The sequence below is a fragment of the Tamandua tetradactyla genome, chromosome 6 (genome assembly GCF_023851605.1).
Source record: "Tamandua tetradactyla isolate mTamTet1 chromosome 6, mTamTet1.pri, whole genome shotgun sequence".
In the NCBI taxonomy this organism is placed as follows: Eukaryota; Metazoa; Chordata; class Mammalia; order Pilosa; family Myrmecophagidae; genus Tamandua; species Tamandua tetradactyla.
Window position 1 is genome coordinate 21557006 of NC_135332.1, and position 15352 is coordinate 21572357.

Sequence of the window (15352 nt, forward strand, 5' to 3'; positions counted from 1 at the left end):
AATTCATACAAGAACTTATTTATATGTATGTCGTTGCTGAGGCTCCTGGTGCGCGGCATTCCCGCCTACAGTCTCTTGAAAGTGCACCTTGTATCTGCAGGAGCAGTGCCCCTGCCTCCCGCAGGGCTCTGCAGGCAGGGCCTTGGCTGCTGCAGCGCTTCCTGCTAAGGGCTTTTCCTTTGAGTTTTATTTTTGTCTTTTGGCAAGGTGTCGTGGTTAGGGACATGTGTCAACTTGGCCCAGTTGTGGTACCTGTTTATCTGGTTGGGCAAGTGCTGGCCTGTCTTTTGCTATGAGGACATTTCATAGAATTAGATCATGATCACGTCAGCTGCATCCACAGCTGATTCCATTTGTAATCAGCCAAAGGGGATGTCTTCTACAATGAGTGATGCTTAATCTAATCACGGGAAACCTTTTAAGGAGGATTCAGAGGAGACAGGCCCCATTCTTGCTTCTGCTGGTGAACCTCTCCTGTGGAGTTCATCCAGACCCTCCATCGGAGTCGTCGGCTTCACAGCCTGGCCTGCAGATTTTGGACTCTGCATTCCTGTGGTCACGTGAGACACTTTTATAAATTTTGTATTTGCAAGTGTTCCCTGTTGATTCTGTTTCTCTAGAGAACCCTAACTAATATGTTCCCGGACCTGTGGTCTGCTCCCCCACGGTGCCCCGGCTGACAGCTGCTTGTGGACTGGCTGGCTGCTGCTCCCTGTGAGCTTAGAACCAGTTGGAAGGGAGCAGCAAAATGACTTGCTGGAAGTTTGCTTGGGGATTTCTAGTTCATAATTAGCTGATTTTAGATGTTTGTTTATTTTTGTTTTTCACATATTAGTATCTCTGACACTGGAATGTGTCTTATAATGAATGTATATGGTTTATAGATTTTGTTAATATTGAAAAATATAGGCATATATTAGGATCAGTGTATATTAGATTTATTGGTATTTGTTATATGTGATTTTGAAAAGCCTGATAGCATGCAGTTTTGAGACCGTAGGAGTGGGCTTTCTGCAATGAACTTTATGGCCCATGCTGGTGTCCCTGTCACTCCTTGAGGGTCTCCTTAGCTATCCTCTGCTCTCCTTGGGTCTGTCGGAAGTCCTCAGGGGGTTAATTGCTCCCCCACGTGCAATGTCCTCTTTTTCAGACTGCTTTTTAAAAATTCTCTCTTTATCTTTGGTTTTCAGCACTTTGATGATAATGTGCTCAGCCATGATTTTCTTCCTGTTTATCCTGCTTGAGATTTACTGAGCCTCTTAAATCTGTAAATTTATGCTTTTCATGAAATTTGGGAAATGTTCAGCTGATATGTCTTCAGATACCTTTTATGCTTTATTCTCTCTCTCTTCTTCTCTAGAGCTTCAGTTTAAAGATTACCGAGGCTTTATTTTTTTCAATCCTTTTTCTCTTGGTTCTTCAGATTGGATATCTTATTGAGTTTTCTATGGGTTTACTTAATATTTTTTCTCTTAAATTTTTTGAATTTTTTCCAAATACTCTGTTTTCAGTTTCAGACTTTGATTCTTTTTCATACTTGCTATTTCTCTGCCAAGATTTCTTAACTCTTTATTCAGTCCTAACAGATTTTTCTTTGCTATATTGAGTCTAGTTATAATAGCTGCTTTAGAAGTGATGTTTGCTGATAATTCTGGCATCTCGGTCATCTCTGGCTGAGTCTTTGTGGATCATTTTTTCACTTGAGAATGGGTCACATTTCCCTAGTTCTGAGTCTGTTGAGTACCTTTGAATTATATACTGGATATTGTGAATTTCATGTTGTGGACACACTGAATGCTGCTGTGTTCTTTTGACAGGTATAGACTTTTGTTTGTTTTAATAGTATATTAGTTAGGATTCTCTAGAGAAACAGAATCAACAGGAAACACTCACAAATATAAAATTTATACAAGTGTCTCATGTAATTGTGGGAATGCAGAGTCCAAACTCCGCAGAGCAGGCTGTGAAGCTGACGATTCCGATGGAGGGTGTGGACGAACTCCACAGGAGAGGCTCGCTGGCCAAAGCAGGAAGAGCCTGTCAGAAGGACAGAGCCTTTGTCTTCTGAATCCTCATTAAAAGGCTTCCAGTGATTAGATTAAGTGTCACTCATTGAAGAAGACCCTCCCCTTGGCTGATTACAAATGGAATCAGCTGTAGATGCAGCTGACATGATCATGATCTAATTCTATGAAATGTCCTCATCGCAAAAGGCAGGCCAGCACTTGCCCAACCAGAAAAACAGGTACCATCACTTGGCACATGAACCTGGCCATGACAAGTAGGGGGTTCACTCAGTTTTACTCAGACTGCAGACTTTCTTTTGAGGCATCTCAAATCTCAGTTCGTTTTTTAAATTCGTAGTTGGGCAGCTCGAAGATGGCCTGAGCATGTTTCTGCTGAAGATGTGGACGGGGTTTATACATAGAATTTGGGGCTCCCCTTTGTGGCCTGCTCTTTTTACTGTCTCATCTCCCTTTCCAATGCCCCTCAGTCTCTGAGCTTTGTGTTTTAGGCTGGAAAAACAGTGGTTTCTCTATAGAATTTTAGGTACCCTGCATGGTGCGAACCCCTCGGGAGTTCTCCTTCAGATGCCTTCCTCCCACATTAGCCTCCGGTTGCTTTCTGCTGTCTGCAGGCAGCTCTTCCTGGCATTTGTCGAGAGCTTGGAGCTGTTATCTGAGGGAGTTTTCTTGGTTGTTTTGGACGTGGGCCCTCAAGATGGCTCTTAAGGAAATGGGCATCAGACGTGTCGTTTGGAAGGTGTTTGTGAATTAATGTGTAAAGCTAGCCTCAATATCTAAAACTACTGTACCCTAGTATGTGTTATTACTTATTTAATGTTTCATACTTTTCCTAGCTATGATTTTATTAGATTGCTATACTAGTGTGTAGGACAGCTGTCATTATCCCTGCCTGAAACTGGGAAATTGAGGAATAAGAATAAATGATTTTTCCAAGGCAGTTGGTGGCATTAAAATGGGACTGGGCTCTTTGTCTTGGACTTGTAGGCTGGGGTTTTTCCCTGTCATGTGGCCTTCTAAGCTCGCAGACACCGTTGTTTTCTGTTGTCCTGGCCATGTCCAGGGACTGGGTGAAGTTCCCAGATCCACAGCTGGTGTTGTTTGACGCTGTTGTGACCCCATAAAAGATCATGTTCTTTTAATCCAATCCTGTGGATTGGATTAACAAATCACACTAGGAAAATTGAAGATATGGCCCAGTCAGAGGAACACACCAACAATTCAAATGAGATACAGGAGTTGAAATGATTAATTCAGAACATACGAACTGACAATGAAAACCTCATCAAAAACCAAATCAATGAATTGATGGAGGATATAAAGAAGGCAAGGAATGAACAAAAAGAAGAAGTGAAAAGTATGAAAAAACATATCACAGAACTTATTGGAATGAAAGGCACAGTAGAAGAGATGAAAAAAAGGAATGGAAACCTACAATGGTAGATTTCAAGAGGCAGAAAATAGGATTAGTGAACTGGAGGGTGGAACATCTGAAATCCAATAAGAAAAAGAAAGTATAGGGAAAAAAGGCAAATTTAATTTCCAGAGACTCGGGCATTGAATGACAATATGAAGCACATGAATATACCTGTTGGGTGTCCCAGAAGGAGAAGAGAAGGGAAGAGGAGAAAACCTAATGGGGGAAATTATCACTGAAAATTTCCAACTCTTATGAAAGACTTAAAATTATAGATCCAAGATGTGCAGTGTACCCGAAAGAGAATAGATCCAAATAGATGTACTCCAAGACACTTACTAATCAGAATCTCAGAGGTCAAAGAGAAAGAATCTTGAAAGTGGCAAGAGAAAAGCAATCCATCACACACAAGGGAAGCCCAATAAGACTATGCATAGATTTCTCAGAAACCATGGAGGCGAGAAGGCCTCGTTCACTGCTCTCCTCACGGCCCCAGGACTGTAAGTGTGAAAGTGTGAGTGTGACTCCTGCTGCTGGAGCTCGGGTGTCCACATGGAGCCCAGACGTGCACCGTGAGGAGGTGGTGCCCAGGTTGCACCCCTGGCAGGGTCCCCCATCTTGGGGCTGTGAGGTGACTGGGGTCCCAGTGCCCGGTGCCTGAGGAAATGCCCCGGCTGTACCCCTGGCAGGGTCCTTCATCTGGGGGGCTGTGGGGTGACTGGGGGGCTCTGCGCCCAGCACCTGAACATACACAGGCTTGCCAGCTCCTGTCCCAGCTGTCAGCATCTTTCACTCATCCCTTCCTCTGCCTCGTGGTTGTCAGGGTGTGAAAGTGTTGGAGCCAGCAGCACCCTTGTGCCTGCAGAACAATGAGGTGCCTGTGTGGGTTTGCATTAAAGAGTCACCTTTTCTCTTCCAGAGAGCTCCTGTCCAGTGACGTGATGATGGAGGTCATGGCTTGCGTCTACCTGCATGAGACTACAAGTCCCAGGAGCAGTTCATGGTAAGCCCTCGTCGGCCTGGGACCCCAGGGTGAGGCCGTGGGTGGCTGGAAACGTGTGCTTTCCCTGGTGAAGTCCGTTGCCTTGGTCTGAAAGGTCTCTGTCCCTTGCGGAGTGCGATGGTGCTTTAGGTGAAGACCCAGCCACATCTCTGCAGCCCTTAAATGGTGGGGTGGAGCCTGCAGTGGGAGGAGCCTGCTGTGTAGAAGGAGCCTGTCATATGTGGTGGAGCCTGCTGTGTGGGTAGAGTCTGTCATATGGGGTGGAGCCTGCTGTGTAGGGCAGAACCTACCATGTGGGGTGGAAGGTGGAAAGCCCAGAGGGACAGAGTGCTGCACGCAGGTGGCTCTGGGACTTCAGGGGAGTGTGGCACCTTCTGCAAGGCTGTGTGTGGCCACTTGGAATGGGTAGAGTCTGGTGGGGACCAGCTACAGAAGGCCAGACCCTCTGCTCAGGAAAGGTGGAGGCACTTCTGAGCAGGAACCGCTCTAGCAGAATTTTGGAAGCTGGTTGCTGGGTGGGAGCATGATCGTCTCAACACTGGACCGTTCCCTCACCTCTCCTCCCTGCCTCCCCACCCTTGCAGTGTGTGCAGGACCGTGTGGGATCTATCTTCCCCATGAGGCCTGGTCTGTGTCATCAGCTCATCCTTGAGCCCAGCCGAGGGCTTAACACTGGCAGGAGCATGGCCCCACCTGGGACTGGATGCAGTGATGGGCACAAGTACCTAGGCCAGGGTTGGGAAAAGCGTGCCATTGGAGGGTGCACAGGGACAGAGGTGCCGGTGCAGGGGCAGCGGGGATTGGGCCAAGGTTTCCAGTGTTGTTAAATTGGGACATCTGTGCTGGCGGTAGTAAGGAACTGTCCTTACCCTTCCTGGTCCCCAATCCCTGCCTCACTCAGCCTCTCGGCCTTGTCTGCCCTCACCACTCCCGGTGCTCAGGCACAACCACAGCGCCCTGGCCTCGGGCAGAATGCGGCCAGCACATTGTGGTTGGGGTGCATGGATTGGACATGGATCCCAGCGGTGCTCCACCTCTTCATCTGGAGCTCATCAAAAGGTCCACCCCTGGAGGGATCCAAGATGGCGTCTTAGTAAGGTACATGCGTCTTAGTTCCTCCGACTCCAAATCAACTAATAGGTGAACAGAAACAGTACAGAACAGCTCCCGGGGCTACAGCAGGGAATGGACACACAGCGTAACCCAGTCTGGGCTGGTTAGTCTGACTGCGAAACTCGGCTGCGGTGAGTGAGATCCCCGAGCGGCGGGCGATTTCCCGAGCAGCCGCAGCTGCGGCGGTCCGAGCTAATCCCTCCCTCCTTCCCGGGCTGGCTGAGAGACTCGGAGAGACAAGCTTCCCAGACAAGGCGGCCGGCGCCACACTTTTGCGGGCGGCTTCGAGTCTCGGCTTCGAGTCCGCAGCTACGAGTCTCGGATCAGAGGGCTATACAAAGTCTGGGCTGGCAAGTCTGACTGTGACTCTTGGCTGCGGCGAGACCCCCGAGCAGCGCGTGATTTGCCGAGCAGCCGCAGCTGCGGCGGTCCGAGCTAATCCCTCCCTCCTTCCCGGGCCAGCTGAGAGTATCGGAGAAGCAAGTTTCCCAAGCCGAGACAGAGGGCGCCCTTCTTCTGCGAGCGGCTTCGAGTCTCGGCTTTGAGTCCGTGGCTACGAATCTCAGACCAGAGGGCTATCCAAAGTCTGGGCTGGCTAGACTGACTGCGAGACTCGGCTGCGGTGAGACCCCCGAGCGGCGCGTGATTTCCCTATCAGCGGCAGCTGCAGTGGTCCGAGCTACTCCCTCCCTCCTTTCCGGGCCGGCTGAGAGTATTGGAGAAGCAAGTTTCCCAAGCCGAGGCAGGCGGCACCCCTCTTTTGCGGGCGGCTTCGAGTCTCTGCTTCGAGTCCGCGGATACGAGTCTCGGATAGGAGGGCTATCCAAGCAGCGGTAGCCCCCCCCACGGGAGGCTTCCTGGTCCGGTGGGGAATCCCCCAGGCCCGCTGCGGCCCGCAACCAGCCACAGGGTCCCCTCAAGCCGCGGCAGCTGACGCCCCCACCACGCGCGGCCCCTGAACCAACGGAGAGAATTGGATCCGAAATCCCCAGGCCACGGAGATCGGTGACTGGGGGAGACCCATTCCAAACACTTGAGACAAACGTGTGCCACTTGCGCCACATACTGGGCAAGATAAGAAAAACAGATCCCAGAGATTTCACAGAAAAATATTACAACCTTGCTGGATCCAACACCAAGAGAAATCTGAATAAATGCCCAGACGCCAGCAGCAGAAGATAACTGTCCACGCTCAAAAGATTGAGAATATGGCTCAGTCAAAGGAACAAACCAATAGCTCAAATGAGACACAAGAGCTGAGACAACTAATGCTGAATATACGAACAGAAATGGAAAACCTCTTCAAAAATGAAATCGATAAATTGAGGGAGGACATGAAGAGGACATGGGCTGAACATAAAGAAGAAATAGAAAAACTGAAAAAACAAATCGCAGCACTTATGGAAGTGAAGGATAAAGTAGCAAACATAGAAAAAATAATGGATAGCTACAATGATAGATTTAAAGAGACAGAAGATAGAATTAGTGAATTGGAGGATGGAACATCTGAATTCCAAAAAGAAACAGAAACTATAGGGAAAAGAATGGAAAAATTTGAACAGGGTATCAGGGAACTCAAGGACAATATGAACCGCACAAATATACGTGTTGTGGGTGTCCCAGAAGGAGAAGAGAAGGGAAAAGGAGGAGAAAAACTAATGGAAGAAATTATCACTGAAAATTTCCCAACTCTTATGAAAGACCTAAAATTACAGATCCAAGAAGTGCAGCGCACCCCAAAGAGATTAGACCCAAATAGGCGTTCTCCAAGACACTTACTAGTTAGAATGTCAGAGGTCAAAGAGAAAGAGAAGATCTTGAAAGCAGCAAGAGAAAAACAATCCATTACATACAAGGGAAACCCAATAAGACTTTGTGTAGATTTCTCAGCAGAAACCATGGAAGCTAGAAGACAGTGGGATGATATATTTAAAATACTAAAAGAGAAAAACTGCCAACCAAGACTCCTATATCCAGCAAAATTATCCTTCAAAAATGAGGGAGAAATTAAAACATTCTCAGACAAAAAGTCACTGAAAGAATTTGTGACCAAGAGACCAGCTCTGCAAGAAATACTAAAGGGAGCACTAGAGTCAGATACAAAAAGACAGAAGAGAGAGATATGGAAAAGAGTGTAGAAAGAAGGAAAATCAGATATGATATATATAATACAAAAGGCAAAATATTAGAGGAAAATATTATCCAAACAGTAATAACACTAAATGTCAATGGACTGAATTCCCCAATCAAAAGACATAGATTGGCAGAATGGATTAAAAAACAGGATCCTTCTATATGCTGTCTATAGGAAACACATCTTAGACCCAAAGATAAATATAGGTTGAAAGTGAAAGGTTGGGAAAAGATATTTCATGCAAATAACAACCAGAAAAGAGCAGGAGTGGCTATACTAATATCCAACAAATTAGACTTCAAATGTAAAACAGTTAAAAGAGACAAAGAAGGACACTATATATTAATAAAAGGAACAATTAAACAAGAAGACATAACAATCATAAATATTTACGCACTGAATCAGAATGCCCCAAAATACGTGAGGAATATACTGCAAACACTGAAAAGGGAAATAGACTCATATACCATAATAGTTGGAGACTTCAACTCACCACTCTCATCAATGGACAGAACATCTAGACAGAGGATCAACAAAGAAATAGAGAACCTGAATATTACTATAAATGAACTAGACTTAATAGACATTTATAGGACATTACATCCCACAACAGCAGGATACACCTTTTTCTCAAGTGCTCATGGATCATTCTCAAAGATAGACCATATGCTGGGACACAAAGCAAGTCTTAACAAATTTAAAAAGATTGAAATCTTGCACAACAGTTTCTCGGACCATAAAGGAATGATGTTGGAAATCAATAATAGGCAGAGTGCCAGAAAATTCACAAATACGTGGAGGCTCAACAACACACTCCTAAACAACGACTGGGTCAAAGAAGAAATTGCTAGAGAAATTAGCAAATACCTCGAGGCGAATGAAAATGAAAACACAACATATCAAAACTTATGGGACGCAGCAAAGGCAGTGCTAAGAGGGAAATTTATTGCTCTAAATGCCTATATCAGAAAAGAAGAAAAGGCAAAAATTCAGGAATTAACTATCCATTTGGAAGAACTGGAGAAAGAACAGCAAGCTAACCCCAAGGCAAGCAAAAGGAAAGAAATAACAAAGATTAGAGCACAAATAAATGAAATTGAAAACATGAAAACAATAGAGAAAATCAATAAGGCCAGAAGTTGGTTCTATGAGAAAATCAATAAGATTGATGGGCCCTTAGCAAGATTGACAAAAAGAAGAAGAGAGAGGATGCAAATAAATAAGATCAGAAATGGAAGAGGAGACATAACTACTGACCTCACAGAAATAAAGAAGGTAATAACAGGATACTATGAACAACTTTACGCTAATAAATACAACAATTTAGAGGAAATGGACGGGTTCCTGGAAAGACATGAACAACCAACTTTGACTCAAGAAGACATAGATGACCTCAACAAACCAATCACAAGTAAAGAAATTGAATCAGTCATTGAAAAGCTTCCCAAAAAGAAAAGTCCAGGACCAGACGGCTTCACATGTGAATTCTATCAAACATTCCAGAAAGAATTAGTACCAACTCTCCTCAAACTCTTCAAAAAAATTGAAGTGGAGGGAAAACTACCTAATTCATTCTATGACGCCAACATTACCCTCATACCAAAACCAGGCAAAGATATTACAAGAAAAGAAAACTACAGACCAATCTCTCTAATGAATATAGATGCAAAAATCCTCAATAAAATTCTAGCAAATCGTATCCAACAACACATTAAAAGAATTATTCATCATGACCAAGTAGGATTCATCCCAGGTATGCAAGGATGGTTCAACATAAGAAAATCAGTTAATGTAATACACCATATCAACAAATCAAAGCAGAAAAATCACATGATCATCTCAATTGATGCAGAGAAGGCATTTGACAAGATTCAACATCCTTTCCTGTTGAAAACACTTCAAAGGATAGGAATACAAGGGAACTTCCTTAAAATGATAGAGGGAATATATGAAAAACCCACAGCTAATATCATCCTTAACGGGGAAAAATTGAAAACGTTCCCCCTAAGATCAGGAACAAGACAAGGATGTCCACTATCACCACTATTATTCAACATTGTGTTGGAGGTTCTAGCCAGAGCAATTAGACAAGAAAAAGAAATACAAGGGATCAAAATTGGAAAGGAAGAAGTAAAACTATCACTGTTTGCAGATGATATGATACTATACGTCGAAAACCCGGAAAAATCCACAACAAAACTACTAGAGCTAATAAATGAGTACAGCAAAGTAGCAGGTTACAAGATCAACATTCAAAAATCTGTAGCATTTCTATACACTAGCAATGAACAAGCGGAGGGGGAAATCAAGAAACGAATCCCATTTACAATTGCATCTAAAAGAATAAAATACCTAGGAATAAATTTAACTAAAGAGACAAAAAACCTATATAAAGAAAACTACAAAAAACTGCTAAAAGAAATCACAGAAGACCTAAATAGATGGAAGGGCATACCGTGTTCATGGATTGGAAGACTAAATATAGTTAAGATGTCAATCCTACCTAAATTGATTTACAGATTCAATGCAATACCAATCAAAATCCCAACAACTTATTTTTCAGAAATAGAAAAACCAATAAGCAAATTTATCTGGAAGGGCAGGGTGCCCCGAATTGCTAAAAACATCTTGAGGAAAAAAAACGAAGCTGGAGGTCTTGCACTGCCTGACTTTAAGGCATATTATGAAGCCACAGTGGTCAAAACAGCATGGTATTGGCATAAAGATAGATATATCGACCAATGGAATCGAATAGAGTGCTCAGATATAGACCCTCTCATCTATGGACATTTGATCTTTGATAAGGCAGTCAAGCCAACTCACCTGGGACAGAACAGTCTCTTCAATAAATGGTGCCTAGAGAACTGAATATCCATATGCAAAAGAATGAAAGAAGACCCATATCTCACACCCTATACAAAAGTTAACTCAAAATGGATCAAAGATCTAAACATTAGGTCTAAGACCATAGAACAGTTAGAGGAAAATGTCGGGAGATATCTTATGAATCTTACAATTGGAGGCGGTTTTATGGACCTTACACCCAAAGCAAGAGCACTGAAGAAGGAAATAAATAAATGGGAACTCCTCAAAATTAAACACTTTTGTGCATCAAAGAACTTCATCAAGAAAGTAGAAAGACAGCCTACACAATGGGAATCAATATTTGGAAACGACATATCAGATAAAGGTCTAGTATCCAGAATTTATAATGAGATTGTTCAACTCAACAACAAAAAGATAGCCAAACCAATTACAAAATGGGAAAAAGACTTGAATAGACACCTCTCAGAGGAGGAAATACAAATGGCCAAAAGACACATGAAGAGATGCTCAATGTCCCTGGCCATTAGAGAAATGCAAATCAAAACCACAATGAGATATCATCTCACACCCACCAGAATGGCCATTATCAACAAAACAGAAAATGACAAGTGCTGGAGAGGATGCGGTGAAAGAGGCACACTTATCCACTGTTGGTGGGAATGCCAAATGGTGCAACCACTGTGGAAAACAGTTTGGCGGTTCCTCAAAAAGCTGAATATAGAATTGCCATACGACCCAGCAATACCATTGCTGGGAATCTACTCACAGGAATTAAGGGCAAAAACTCAAACAGACATTTGCACACCAATGTTTATAGCAGCGTTATTTACAATTGCAAAGAGATGGAAACAGCCAAAATGTCCATCAACAGACGAGTGGCTAAACAAACTGTGGTATATACATACGATGGAATATTATGCAGCTTTAAGGCAGGATAAAGTTATGAAGCATGTAATAACATGGATGGACCTAGAGAACATTATGCTGAGTGAGTCTAGCCAAAAACTAAAAGACAAATACTGTATGGTCCCAATGATGTGAATCGAACCTGGAGAATAAACTTGGAATATGTCATTGGTAACAGAGTTCAGCAGGAGTTAGAAACAGGGTAAGATAATGGGTAATTGGAGCTGATGGAATACAGACTGTGCAATAGGACTAGATACAAAAACTCAAAAATGGACAGCACAATAATACCTAATTGTAAAGTAATCATGTTAAAATACTGAACGAAGCTGCATCCGAGCGATAGGTTCTTGTTTGGTTTGGTTTTGTTTGTTTTGTTCTTATTATTATTACTTTTATTTTTTTTCTCTATATTAACATTCTATATTTTTTTCTGTTATACTGCTAGTTCTTCTAAACCGATGCAAATGTACTAAGAAACGATGATCATGCATCTATGTGATGATGTTAAGAATTACTGATTGCATATGTAGAATGGTATGATGTTTAAAAAAAAAAAAAAAATGGTCAGCACAATACTGCCTAACTGTAATGTAATTATGTTGGAACGCTGAATGAAGCTGCATCTGATCTATAGTTTTTTTTTTTCTTTCTCATATATTTTTGTACTTTTTATTTTTATTTGTGTTTTCTCTGTGTTATCACTTTATTTCTTTTTCTGTTGTCGTGCTATTTCTTTCTCTAAATCGATGCATATGTACTGAGAAATGATGACCATACACCTATGTGATGATATTAAGAATTACTGATTGCATATGCAGAATGGATTGATTTCTAATGTTGTGTTAGTTAATTTTTTTTAATTAATAAAAAAAAAAAAAAAAGGTCCACCCCTCCGCCTGCTCCCTGCTGGGGTGATGACGCCAGGCCAGCCCACCGGTTCCTGCTCTGCCACGCAGCCCTCTCCTTCCAGCCTGGCGCTGTCTCCCTCATTCTGGACTTGGTGATGTGGATCCTGCACTCCAAGGCATCTCGGGAGAGCTGGACAGCACTGGCCCTGGTGGTCAGCCCCCCTGCCCCAGCCCCCTGGCCTCTGGCTGTCAGAGGAGGGAAATTGAATTTTTATAAGACTGATAGTGGTAGAGCAATGTGTTTTAGCTGAGTCTGATTCAAAGAATAGGCCGTTAATTGAAATGCGTTTGTCTTGTATGTAAATGCTGTCACAAATATGAATGGGGTCAGAGCCCTGGCCTGTTCCCAGAATGAAGTTGACCCTTCAGAGGCAGCAGGTGGGGTGGGGGCCCTCATCTGGGGGTTCTGTCCCACACCTGAGACCCCCAAGGCCAGGCCCTGCACGCTCTTGGCCCCCACTTTGCCAGGAGGTTGCACCAAAGCTGTGCTCTGGCCCCGAGGCCCGGTCATCTCACCATAAGTGACCGTGCGAGACTTGTTTCCTCGTGGGTGCCTGCCCCGGGCCCCCACTCCGCTCCCTGGCCTGCAAACTCGCCAGGCCCCCACCGCCTGCATGTCCCTGGGAAGCCCGGCACTTGGGGGTTCAGGGGGCTTCTGCAGCTGTCCAGACAGTACACCAAGGCCTGGTTGAGACCATGTGGTCGGATAGGGGCCTAGGATGTCCCGGCCCTGGGCAGGGGCCAGGGGTTCCTGATGGGGAGGGGAGCAGGCCCATCAGCCCTGGCCCCTGAGAGCACCCGCAGCCACCCTGTGATGGGGAACGAGGCAGCACTCACGGGCTGGTGTGGAGGGAGGTTTCCCCTACAAGACTCCGTGCTGGATGGCCAGCTCAGCCTTGGGAAGATGAGGCTGGGAGGCCCAGTTTGGGAGAAAGGAAGATCTTCTGGGGGGTGTTGAGGAGGGAAGGGGCCCAAGGGGTGGGGAGGTGGGGTCTGGCAGGGCGCCCTGCAGTGGCTGGGTCTGCGGAGCTGAGCGGGTCCTCCTGGGGCCGCTGTCCCTCTGGGCTGGGTCTTGGGCCTGGTCCAGCCTTCGGGTACTCATTGGGATCTTCCCTTGTGTGGCTTCTCATCAGGTCGTGGAGGGCAGCCAGGCCTCGGGGTGAGACCGTGAGCTCAGCGCTGTGACTGTGCTTTGTCGCCCACAGCTTGGGTGGGCTTAGGTGAGGCATGTGGTGGGCTTGCCCGGGACAGTGCCAGGTGTGGGCAGTGCCGGGTGTGGGACAGCACCAGGTGTGGACAGGGCCAAGTGCTAGAACAGTGCTGAGTGCTCAGGACAGCATGATGTATGGACAGCATTGGGTGCTCAGGACAGCACAGGGTGTGGACAGTGCTGGGTGCTCAGGACAGCGTGGTGTGTGGACAACATTGGATGCTGTGGACAGTTCAAGGTGTGGGCAGTGCTGGGGTTTCAGGACAGTGTGGTGTGTGGACATCGTCGGGTGTGGACAGCACAGGTATGAACAGGGCCAAGTGCTAGGACAGTCCTGGGTGCTCAGGACAGTGTGGTGTTTGGGCAACATTGGGTGCTCAGGACAGCATGGAGTGTATGCAGTGCTGGGTGCTCAGGACACCATGGGGTGTGGACAGTGCTGGGTGCTCAGGACAGTGCTGGGTTCTCAGAACAGTGTGGGGTGTGGACAGTGCTCGCTACTCAGGATAGCGCCGGGTGTGGACAGCACTGCATGTGGACAGTTTTTGCGTGTGGACAGCATCTAAATGTTAGCTGCTGCTGCTGCCTGCCCTCCCCTCCAGACGGCCTGTGTTTGCTGAGCCCAGGCCGGTGCAGCCCAGGGAGTCAGTCCATCCAATTCTCATCTGTTACAAGGAGCACTGGAGAGAGCTCTGTGTCACTTCATTTGCTTTCAGCCAGTGCATCCAGTGGGCTTCACTGCCGGCCCACGGGTTGACGATGGTGAAGGTGAGGAGTGGTGGGCAGTGGGGTCTGTGTCTGAGGTGGAGCTTCAGGCATCAGCCGAGGCTTAGGGGCAGTTGGAGTAGAGGCCCCGGCACTCATGCAGTCTGGGTGGTTAGGTCAATGAGATGGCACTGCACACAGCCTTTGGCCCCCTGCTGGTCCTCTTGCCCCCACCTGGCAGCAGTGAGCTCCGACGTGCCCTCTGTTCCCTACCTCAGAATCTGTTGTGGCTCTCATTTCCCTGAGAAAACGCCCATGGCACAATACCTTCAGGGTCCTCCCAGCCTGGGCCTCCTCCCCCAGAGCATCTCTGGTCCCATCTTGGTCCTGGGTCCCAACACACTGCTGGCTGCTGTGCAGTTCTTAGAATAACGTACATGTTCCCACCCTAGGGCCGATGCTTGTGCCATCCCTGGTACACTTCCTCCCTGGAAGTGCATGGACACCCCCCGCCTCCATGTGGCCTCTGCCACAGTGTCCTGTGGTCAGGGAGGCTGCTAGGTGAAGGTTCTGGAGCAGTCCTTGTAGCCCCTCCATCCTTCTGGGGTGTTGTGCTCAGCGAATGGGTTTGGGTTGATGGCTGAGTCCCCAGGGGCCGAGCAGTGCTGGGGGTGGAAAGGCCCGTGAAGTCCATCTGTGGATTAAATGTGAGTGCCTCTTACCCCCAGCAGGGAGGCAGGAGTCCAGGTGCGTAGAGCTCAAGGGTGAGTCAGTTCGAGGAGCCAGATGGGGGCCCTGGGGGTGTAGCCATCTCAAGTCACAGGCTGGTGAGCTCCCCAGGTGCCGAGCTTGGTATTGGCCTGTCCTGGGAGGGAGGCATCCTGGAAGGCTCGTGGAGCTGAGGAGGACTTGCAGGAGAAGGGCAGGCTGTGTGTCCCGGTTGGGGATTGCTGTCTGCCCGGCAGCCAGCCTCCCAAGGCCCTGATCCCTTCCTGCGGCTGCCCGAGAGGATGACTCTGTCCCACAGGGTCCTGGTGGAGAGCCAGAGACCACAACCTGTCAGAAAGGCCGTGGCCTCTGAGTGGGTGGGCCCAGGGCGAGGA

General features: G+C 46.5%; 1 protein-coding gene across 1 annotated transcript in view; it reads left to right on the forward strand.

Moving 5' to 3' along the window:
- RDM1 (RAD52 motif containing 1) overlaps positions 1-15352 on the forward strand; it is a 144453-nt gene that overhangs the window by 42865 nt on the left and 86236 nt on the right. The window lies entirely within an intron of this gene.